We start from the raw sequence: 11,048 nt of genomic DNA on the forward strand, positions 1-11,048 counted from the left end.
CGTCCTTTCATCTTTTTTTCCTTTCTGCCTTACTTTTACCATCCTTTCCTCATGACTTTATCTAATTCCTTGACCTTTCTTCACCTCCATTTCTTATTCTTCACCCACCCTCTGTGGATCTCTCTCTCAGCTTGCTATTATTATGGCATAGTGAGGAGAAAAGGTGGTTTCTTTGTAATAAATTACAGCATAGAGCATTTCATGGAAGCATTAGTCAAAAATGACTTGCAGTACCAGGTTAAAATCCATATTTCTGGAATGGTTGTCTCCAGTGGAAAATAGGCTGTAAACCCTTTGGTACCACATTCTCTCCATTCAGCTACATTTGTCATAGACAGCGCACTAGTTGTGCAGTCTTACAAGGCCAGACATATCAATGTGTGTACGCTTATATACATTGAGTAAATATGAGTGGGAACAGTAAAAGTCAAATTTGATAGGTGTACATCAGTGCAACACCCGGTAAAAGTGGCACTCAAAACAAGAACGCAGCAAATTCATCCACAATTTCAGATTTAAAGGATAGGCTTAAAATGTTTCAAGTCGGTCTTAAATTAATAATCAGATGCCCCAAATACAGTGCAACAGTAATAAACTTGAATACATTTTTACATAGAATGAATACTGTGGATTGGATTTTGTCCCCCATCACTTATAGGAGGCACATTAGGAAGGGGTCTTTTAATGGCCGGTATAAACAGGAGGAATGATTACAGCAAGCAAAACCTTTTCATATGAGACTTTTCTTTAAAATTTGTCTCCAAACATGTTCTTTCATTTCATTTCATCCATTAATTTAATTTTCTCTCTTGATACTTTGCAGCATTTTGAAACAGTCATTGTGAGCAGCAGTCCATTAATAATTCTGTGTTTTAAACGTTATGAATTTAAACTTTAGTGGCTAATATTATTCAGTTTTAATATGAATCTTCCAAGCCTGATCCATACAGAAGTGCAGCATGCACTGAACATCCTCATCTGCTGTTGTCATCTCAAAAATATCTGATGTGTCTCGCCAAGGCACAATAAACAAGGCTGTATAGAGTGCCAGTCTAGACAACAGACAGTCGTGGGATTAAAGAAGAGGATGCTTTAAGGTCAACGCGCTCTGGCACCAAACCAGAACTTGTTTTAAGGCGGGTACTTTGAACTAAGTACAACTTAGTCAGCTACTTATCTTTATTTTATCATAAACCCCAGTTGCAAATCAGCAACATGATGAGAAGCAAGAAACTTTTTAAGGCACTGTGAAGAATTTGCAAAACAGGAAACAGTTAAAAAATAAAATCTCCCCACAAGGTCCATTTAGTTAAGTTACTGTTATCATCACTGGGAGGCAGAGGAATTCAGCTCAGTAATGCATAACCTATAACCATAAATCAGTGCTTTAGTTACGCTAACATCCTAGTGTTCTCACCTTCTTGTCTGTCACGTGTAAGATCTGAGGAGCTTTAAAAAACTTTGGCTGTCATTTGTTTTTGCTGCATTTGATTTCACACAGAGTCTCTGTTTCTGTACCTGTCTGTGCCTCTCTCCTCGTCTTATTTCTCATCCTTGCCTGCTCATTCCTTTTTTCACATTGTTCCACCAGATGTCAACTTTGAAATGTCAACTCCCCCCTTCACATTGTCAATGAAACTCTGAGAAGAGGAAGTAGAGCACATTCGTGGCTTTATTTTCCTTCCCTCTCTCGCCTCTCTTCTACATGAATATTTGTTTGTCTGTGTCTCAATCTGTTTCTGTCTTGCTATTTTTATCACAGTCTTTCTTCCTGTCTATTCTTTTGGTCTTCCCTGTCACTTTTCTGTCCTTTACTTTGTCTCTCTCTATCCTTGTGCAGCTCTCAGCTGTTCTAATGAAAGAATGACGGATGTAAGTGTTGGCTGGGAGATGGAGCCTGTCATTTATTTTCCAGTTCTCTGCAGGGCTTGCCTGAGGCCAGACTCACCTCGGCCACAGACAATGTTACTGCGAGAGCTATGAGTCCACGCTGAGGCGACACACACGTACAATACAATGTACTGCATGGACTACACACAAACATGCATACTGCTCCCACCCTGCTGCTACTGACAGACTGGTGTTTGCTGGTGTCCCAGAGAGAGGGAGTCAAAACAATACTCAGTAATTGAATTCCTGTTGCCACTATGTACCTCTCTCTCTCTTATTGTGGCAACAATCTCTCACGGTCAATCTCTCTGCTGAAGGATGTTTGCTTCTTTTACTTGTCTGTCTACATATTTTTTCTTCTGTATGTCTCTTTTCCTAGCCTTGTGCAATTTCACTCCTTTTCTTACGATTTTGTGTTCTACTTTTATCAGCACCCCTGTAGTGAATCATCATTCCTTTCTGTATTTGCATGTGTGAAAGGTATGTGCATGTATGAGTAAGGTATTTTTTCTGGGTAAAATTATTTAGAGCCATGTGTCTATTTATCTGCATGTGGGCATGTACAATGTAAATACATTTGGGGGTGTACATGTACACATTTCCACCGGTGCACATTTGTGTCTTATATATGTGTGTGTATCCTCTGTGCACTGAATGACATCTAAACCAGTCGGCCTCCTCCATGCCTCATCGCTCTTCATTGTTTTCCTGTTCGTTTGACTGACATGTCATCCTCAAAAGATGTTTGCATCGCCTAGGCACTCTAGATTGGACACGCTTGCGTGATCCCAGCCTGGGCTGTGTTTGAAGGAAGACAGGCAGTTTGGTTCTGGTTTATTTATAGTCTCCCATACTTGTTCACACTCTGGAGACTATGTTTTGATTAGACGTCTCACACAGGGAGATCAGGGCCTCAGTAGTCGCATATTATCTGTAGTATTTGTTTTAATGTTCGATTAGATTTGTGAGGTGTGTCAAATCAGGACAAGTCAGATCATTTATGAAAAGTTTTCCATCATGGAGAGAAACTTGCTGGAACATAATGTTTGTTGTTTTAAACACAATCACAGCACACCACATTGCACTGGGAAAGAACATACACAAAAAAGTAGGCCACATTAAAATAACACATAGATGGAACAGATAGAACATCAAAAACAAATTTTCTCACTTAGCCCCTAGTGGCAATGCAGATAGTTTTGGATTTATTTGGCAAAGTTTTAATACATCTGTTCCTGAGCTCTAATACAAAAAAAGAGTGAAAAAAGTTGAATGGAATCTAATTTGTGGTGCTCACAGCATTGAAAAATGACATTTAAATAATTCAACAGCTGCATGTAACTCTCCGGATAATCGACAGACCTCATTGTGAACCGGTGAACCAACCTTTTAAAAAATGTCACTGTAACTACCTCTTAAAGAACACGGTATATAATTTATGAGCATTTTGAGACACATGGGTTGATTAAGGGAGGGAGAAGAGTCAGAGAGTTGGACAGGTGAACAAGAACAGCTACTACAGTAGTAACCCACCAACGTGTGAGGAAAATTCTTTGGTCATATCTCTAAGTGACAACTGTGACAAGCACGCACACACACTTATAGAGGTGTGTGATAAGGTAATCCATTTACTGGTGGGGGCTAGTATCATGCTGAATGATGGAAACCAGCTTTAATCTTTCAACTCTCCCTCACACATATATACACACACACAGTCAGACACATTTTATCATTTCAAGGATTAATCAGCTTATGAGTATATGTAGGTGGTGACAAGAAAACTCAACCCCACACAGATAAACAGTTAAATGTTTTCTCTTGAGCCAGTTGACAGGTGTAATGTGATTCAATCACAGATTGTCAAACAGTTCTGTGCTTTGAGATATCCTAGTTTACAGTTTTTTACAATTGCTAACTGACATTTCTCAATGCTCCAAAATGCACTCATGCAACCAAAACATTTCACACCACAAGTTCTCATCCACACATCATGTCCTCTCTTGCAATCTAACTGGGAAATACACACACACACACACACCTGAAGACACACAGAAGAGGGGCTTTTGACATTTAGTTTATTTTTGAAAGTCTTTGAATTAAGCCATGGTCCATCTGTCATTGTGTGTGTCTCTGTGTGTGTGTGTGTCCATGTCTTAATGAGCTCCGCAGAGCTACTTGTTGTTTTGATGTTTTATTCTATTGTTTATTCTATTGAAATCTAGTGCATTTGGCAGCACACACATTTCTTCTTTTTTGGGCTTGCTGTATGTGCGTCTCTGAGTGTTTGTTTATATCTGCATCTCTCTGTGTGTGCATAAACATGCATAGGCACTATATTTGTTGCTAATTAATATTTTTTATGTCTTGGACATGGAAGCCGATTGACTAATGTTCCAGTTATAGTCCCACAGGAAATTCAAATCAACAAACAAGGACCATATTCTGAAAACACAGAAAAGACAGCCTGCAGCTTGATCTCATGGTAATTCTTAGAAAATCCTTGAAGAAGCACTGAATCTGGTTTCATCACTCTGTATGAATATTCGATTGGAAAAATCCACATCAGCAAATATGAAGCAATAGTTCAACAAGACACTTTAACACTGTCAACACTAAAGGTAAATGGAACAGAGGAAAGCATATACATAAATGTGTTAATAATACAGTGTGCTTTTGGGTTTATTCAAATATGGTTTATCCACATTTTGTGAAAAGCACAAGATGTTCTGCTTGCTAGGACATTTCACTCTGTCCCTTTCATCGTTTCATCATTTATGGGGCTATGCGCAAGTGGTGGTCGTTCTCTGAAAAAACATATTTGTACATGTTTCACTATGTTGAAGCTACTGTTAAAACAAACAACTCAATCTTGTGATATTCGCAAGTGTAGCCACAAGGTTATACCGCTGTGACAACATGGGAAAAACATTAGGTTTGGGGTTGGGTACTGCAGAGAGACTTGACATTTTAACATTACATGGAGGACATGTCTTGTGCTATTAATCACAGTCTGTAGCATGGAAAACCGGACTATTAATGGAACAGTAAACCCATGTAACCACCCTAATTGGAGTGATGCCTTGCTCTGATTATTGGCCATAATCTGATTATTATGTGCATGTTAACATAGCCATCGTCGAGTTACACTTCCCCTCATTCATTTTGCAATGCATGCCGTATGTAATTAGATCTTTAAAATTGGTTTGAAGTGAACTCCTGGTCCAACTAACAATAACACCCCCACACAAATATGGTCTCCATCTTTGTTAGATTTAGGAAACAAAAGCACTTTGGTGAGGGAAAGATTGTGACTTTGGTTGAATCTGAAAAATCTTATTTCTTAAGTCACTGCTTTTATATAATACTGTTACTAAGTGAGTGTAGTATCGCAAGATTGCTTATTTTGGTGGAGAACAAATGAAATATGCTGTCAGTGAACATTTTACTGATACATTCTGTATCAACATTTTTGCGACTTGCCAGGTAATAAATATTTAGTTAATTGACAACATTTCCTCATTATGTTATTAGAAAATCTTCAATTCAGTTGGGATTACATTTTCCTCAAAATGTATTTGCAGTTGCAAACTAGTTGTATAGGAGACATGGCTGGACAACAAGATGCTTTACAGAAGTGCTGGTAAACTGTTGGTTTTTATTTTTTAAATGGTTACACAACTAAACCAAACATGGTCATTTTTACATCTTCACATTAAAACAAACAACATATAGCATGGTATATAGTGAGATTTTGAGGTGCTGGAAGGTGTGTTCTTGAATTTTGGACAGAGCCAGGTTAGTTGTTTTTCTTCCAGTCTTTATGCTGGCATCAGTATTCTCATGTAGCTCTGAACAAGACAGTGAATAACTATAATCCCCAAAATGCTGAAGTATTCCTTACTGGCTGTTCACACTGACGGGGAAAAAAACGAGAACGCCAGTAATGACTTAAAGTTTCAGTGTGAAGGATTTAGTGGCATCTAGCGAAGTGGCTGAACACCGCTTGCATCTTTATTTGATGACGTGGGAATAAGAATGGGCTGTGAAGTGTGTATGAAAAACTATGGTGGCCGCAAAAAAAGGCTTAAGCCCCTATCTACAGCCAGTGTTTGGTTTTTCTGTTCTGGGTTACAGTAGAAACATGGTGGTTCAACATGGCTCCATGGAAGGCAACCCACGGCATCTAAAAATGTCTCATTTTAAGGTAACAAAAACAAAATGATTCTTATTTTCAAGTGATTATACACTAATGAAAACATACATATGAACGTTCTATTCCTTTCTGACAATAGATCCTCCTAAATTTTACACACTGAACCTTTAAGTGCCAAATTTTGCATGTGACACACCCATAAAGTAGCCTGATAATAGAATATGAAAAAAAATACTTTGACCTTTAATAGGCTTTTCTGATAGATACATCCACACTCACACATTAGTCATGTTGTGATGTTTTAATCTAGGGTGGCCTATCATTTAGAAATTATAGAAAATTGTGAATGACAGAATGACAATGATTTGTGTGTGTTATTTTTAGAAGGAACACATATAAATATCACCAAAAAACTATTTCAGTGTGTTCATGTGTGTAACCAATTGCCTTCAAGATGTGTTTTGCAGGCTATTGTAGTGTAGATTCTTTATTACTGTGACATAATTATCATGCCTGCAGTTCCAGACGTGCATGAGTCAGAGGTTTTCATGGTTTAATCTTATACTGTATGTTCTGCGGCTGATGTGTTTGTAGTTTAGATGAGAAATATATCTGGACCACATCTGAAGCTGCTACACAAGTCTAGTACGAGGAATGAGGGAGGGATGGAAGGAAGGAGGGAGGGCAAAGAAGGATAGAGGCTGCAAAAGATGAATACCATCATTCGTTCTCACACTCACTCCCTTTTTCCTCTCTGCACCATTGCTGCCTTCGCAATGCACACCTACACATTTTTCCACACTTACTAAGGCACCGCAGCCTTTTGACATGTAGTAATCATACACACACAGACACACACACACACAAACACACACACACACACGATTGAGGTGCCAGATGAAAGAACACCTACATCAATGGCAGGACTGTGGAAGCGCGTGTGTCGTAGAGATAAAAGCATTATGCAACACATGCCAGCCTGTAACAACCCTTCATGTCATGTCAGCTATGAGGCAGCCCACACACACATTCATACAGTATATACACTTATAGGTCACATGATATTCGATTCATCTGTGTGGAAAGACATATGGAAGACATACAGTAGAGGAAAACTAATGTGACAGGACTGACAGATTGAAAATGGCCTGTAGGAGTTTCCTCGGCCCAAAGGATGATGATGGGCGACAGCATGGTGGATGCATGTCTTTGTGTTTCATGCAAGAGATTTATGTTTCAGAAATGTCCAAAACAGAAATAATAAGACAACATCATGAAGTAACTAACAGATAATGTGTTCTTAATATTAACATGTTTGTCTCCCTTGCATCAATTATTACCTTTTTTATCATGGAAATGAATCACATACAAAATTCACAAGAAATTTTGGTTATTTTTAAACTAACCACACATCCTGAATTCCTCTGAAACCTTATGAATCCTATCCTATAACCATGTTGACTGGTGTAACACATGTTACACTGTCAGAGTTTAATTTTTACCTTTACTTATTCAACTCAGCGCAGCACCGTTGACCTTTTCCAGAAAGCAAGTCTTTTACTGTTGCCCACTGACTGTACAGATAAATTTCAGGACAGAAGCCCTAGAGACTAAGGTAAAGCATCATTCTGTCAGAGCTGAATGCCATCTACCCTCCTATGTCACATCATCCAGCAGTAAATAGAGTAGATAATGAGCAGTAAATCTCCAGAGACAATGTTAGGTCTCATTAATGACAGTTTCTGCCACTTTGTGCTGTGTTATGCGGTGCAACAAAATATTTTTTGAGTCATGTTATAATTTTTTTCTTCTTTTCAGGAGGAATGCATGTTCTTGTTCTGTTAATATGAAAAATAACTCAAATATGAAGAAAAATGACAATAAATTTAAAAATGCAAGTAAATAATTTGCAAACACTGCAGCATTCTTTAATAAACTTTGTCCTACATTGCAACAAAAGATTTTCACAACTCTTGTCACGACTAAACAGTTGTATTGAAAAGTAAAGTGAGAAAAGCAACCATAAAAGGTTTTACAGTTTTTGTACATCATATTCATGAATGATTTATAATGTGTTACGGAATTGTAAAATGTAAAAAACAAGAAGAATATGTGCAACATTTTGGGTTATGAGCTTTTTTCCACTAGTACCACTCTTAGTTATTTTAAAAGAACCATCTAGTGATGGACATTGAATATTAGCTTAGGCTATAAATGCTGTGGTGTGTGGCATTTGTTTCTGCAACTTGTCCCAATACAAATAAAATAAAGTGTTTTTAAATGGGGATGAAGCCTGGGAGCGATTAGCTCAGCATAAAGACTGGGGACAAGTTTAGACCATACACAGACAGAATTGTAAAAACAACTAGGAAGTCACTGCCACTGTTTGCCAAGAAATTGTTATGCATGGTAACGCATGTTTCCCAAAATGTTGAAGTATTCCTTTAAAAAAGATCACGTCAAAATTTCACACAAATGTATCACGTATAAAGGAGCTGTGCCTGTGTTTGCCTGTATCTTCAGTCTACTTGGATTTATATCATACAAGACCTCATCTGTGTGTGGGATTTTGGACCATCTTCATAGGGCAAAAAGTCTTGGTCTTTGAGGAATGAGGGAGGAAGAGATCTAGTTCACAGATTTTAAATAGAAATTATGTTGACATCTGATGACTGTAAAGGTATGAAGGACACCCGACATCACTCTGGTGTTTATAACACTATACGTGAATTGTTTGGCAGTATGTGTTTGTGTGTATGTGTGTTGGGATATTATTAGGTCGGAGTATGCAAACATCTTCCTGGCACTCTAAAAGGTTTTGAAGTTATTTGGCCATTATGCAAAATAATCAGATATATCGCAGCAGACAGACTGTAGCTGCAGATGTAAATGTGCCGAGTGGGAAATAGATGATTCATCAGAACGCATAACTGTTTGCTCATGGGTTCATATTTGTGTCCCTCAAATCCATGGAGGGATTTCTCAATGGGCCTACCAGGCACAGAGCGGGCCGCAGGGGTGAAAGGGATCCTATAGGCAGGAGTCTCTGTGTGAAGATTTCTCATTGCACAGTGAAATGGGAAAAAAAGTTATTCCAGTGAACGGAAGGAATGACCTAAACATTCACTTTGAAGTTGTCACAAGAAAGAAGCCATCATAACATCTTCAAAGGGAGTGTTTACCCCCTCAGGTTTTCTGTTGGACGTTTAGCACTAGTGCTCCGTCCTGACATCACACAATACGGGTTCTCCGAGTCTGCAGGGATAAATCAAAAATGTGATCGCACAGTTGCGGTAGAAGGAGCAATTTTAGGCATTCCTGTCCAAGGACCCATCATTTCATAATCCATGCTCGCATCAAAATATGCATTATGCAAGAGGAAGATTCAAAGACCAGTGGTGCTGTGAGAATTTGGGTTTCTGTATTGGAACTCCAGAGGAGCTCAAAGAAAAGTGAAGAAATGAAAATTACACCTCTACCAGAAGGGCAAGAAATGTATAAATCGGCATTCTGGCACATCTGTGAGTATTAAAAGAATCTATGCAGGAGGGCAAGAATAAATCAAGAAAACACCTGATCTAGCATCTGCTGCCTTCTTTGGGATGTTCAAATGAGAATGAGTGAGATTTTTAACATTCAAATGATGCATTTCTGTTTGAACACCCTGAAAATGCAATTAAAAAAAAAAAAAAAGATAAATACTTGTGTTGCCACTTTCATTTACATGTTTCCAGTTTCCAGTTTCCTTGTGCACCAGTTAGAGAAACTGCGAGATTTCGCACAGATAATTAACAATCCTGATGATTATCTTTTTTATTAATGTACATTATTTGCGACTTGCATGTCCTGATTCTCTGTGAAATCTTATTTCTTCTTACTGTGGCGCATATTACATGGTTCCACTCCTTCCACAGTATTTTTTTTTTACGCAAGAAATCTTACAAACTGTTTGACTCCTTGTGACCTCTGTGTCTTGCCTCATATTGCTTCAGCTCAGCTTATAAATGTGGTCACATCAGACCTCCTTTGAAGTTGACATGTACCTCTAATTGAAATTAAACTTTGAAGTTACATTTTTCTTTCCATTTGGTGTTTCTGCTTAGTTATAAGATGTTTTAAAGTGTGTGATATTTAGGAGGATCTATTGGCAGAAACGGAATATAATATTCACAGGTATGTTGTCATACATATATATATAATCACGAAAAATAGTAATTGCGGTTTTAAACCTTAGAATGAGCTGTTAGCCCAGAAAGGACAAACACTGGCTCTATAGATAGGGCATCTTGCCATTTTCACAGCCACCGTAGTTTCTCCTACTTGCTTGGAAGGTTGAGCTATATTCAAATGGTTGCAATCTGCAACTTCACCGCTAGATGCCACTGAATCCTACACACCGATTCTTGAACATTTACAGTTATGACGTACACATTCATTCTTTACCTCTGGGTGTCCGAATTTAACATATATGACTGACAGAAATGCAAATATGTATATAAGTAATATATTGTTAATATATTAAACATTAATTTTTCTTGAATACAACCACGTAATTCAGCATTATCTGTGACTAAATTGTAAACCCAGCCCATATTTCATTATTTTGATTAATGCTGCAGGAAAAAAAAAGGCATCTGCCATGTTTTCTAGTTCTGGCAACTGCCACTGTTTAATGACCTCAAAGGACACACAGCTTATACCAGCTAAAAATGATTCTCCCTTTTCTTGTCATGCAAGGAATTTAAGGATAAAGTCTTTAGCAGAGAGGAATATAGTCATGCTGAGGAACAAAAACTACAAAAGCGGGCAAATCTCTAGTATTATAATCCCTGTGTATGACAGTAGTTTTTGAAGTCAAATCATTCCTACAATGAAATTCTCCTCCTGTCTGTCTTCGGAAGAAAAAGAAATCTATGAAACCGCTTGCTTAGTCTAAGAAGCAGAGCGGTGGCAGCAAATTCCAAGCTTCCATCATCATCTCACACACACGCACACCCACCCACAC

Source organism: Morone saxatilis, unplaced genomic scaffold (genome assembly GCF_004916995.1).
Source record: "Morone saxatilis isolate NCDOM2014 unplaced genomic scaffold, NCSU_SB_2.0 Contig20, whole genome shotgun sequence".
Lineage (NCBI taxonomy): Eukaryota > Metazoa > Chordata > Actinopteri > Moronidae > Morone > Morone saxatilis.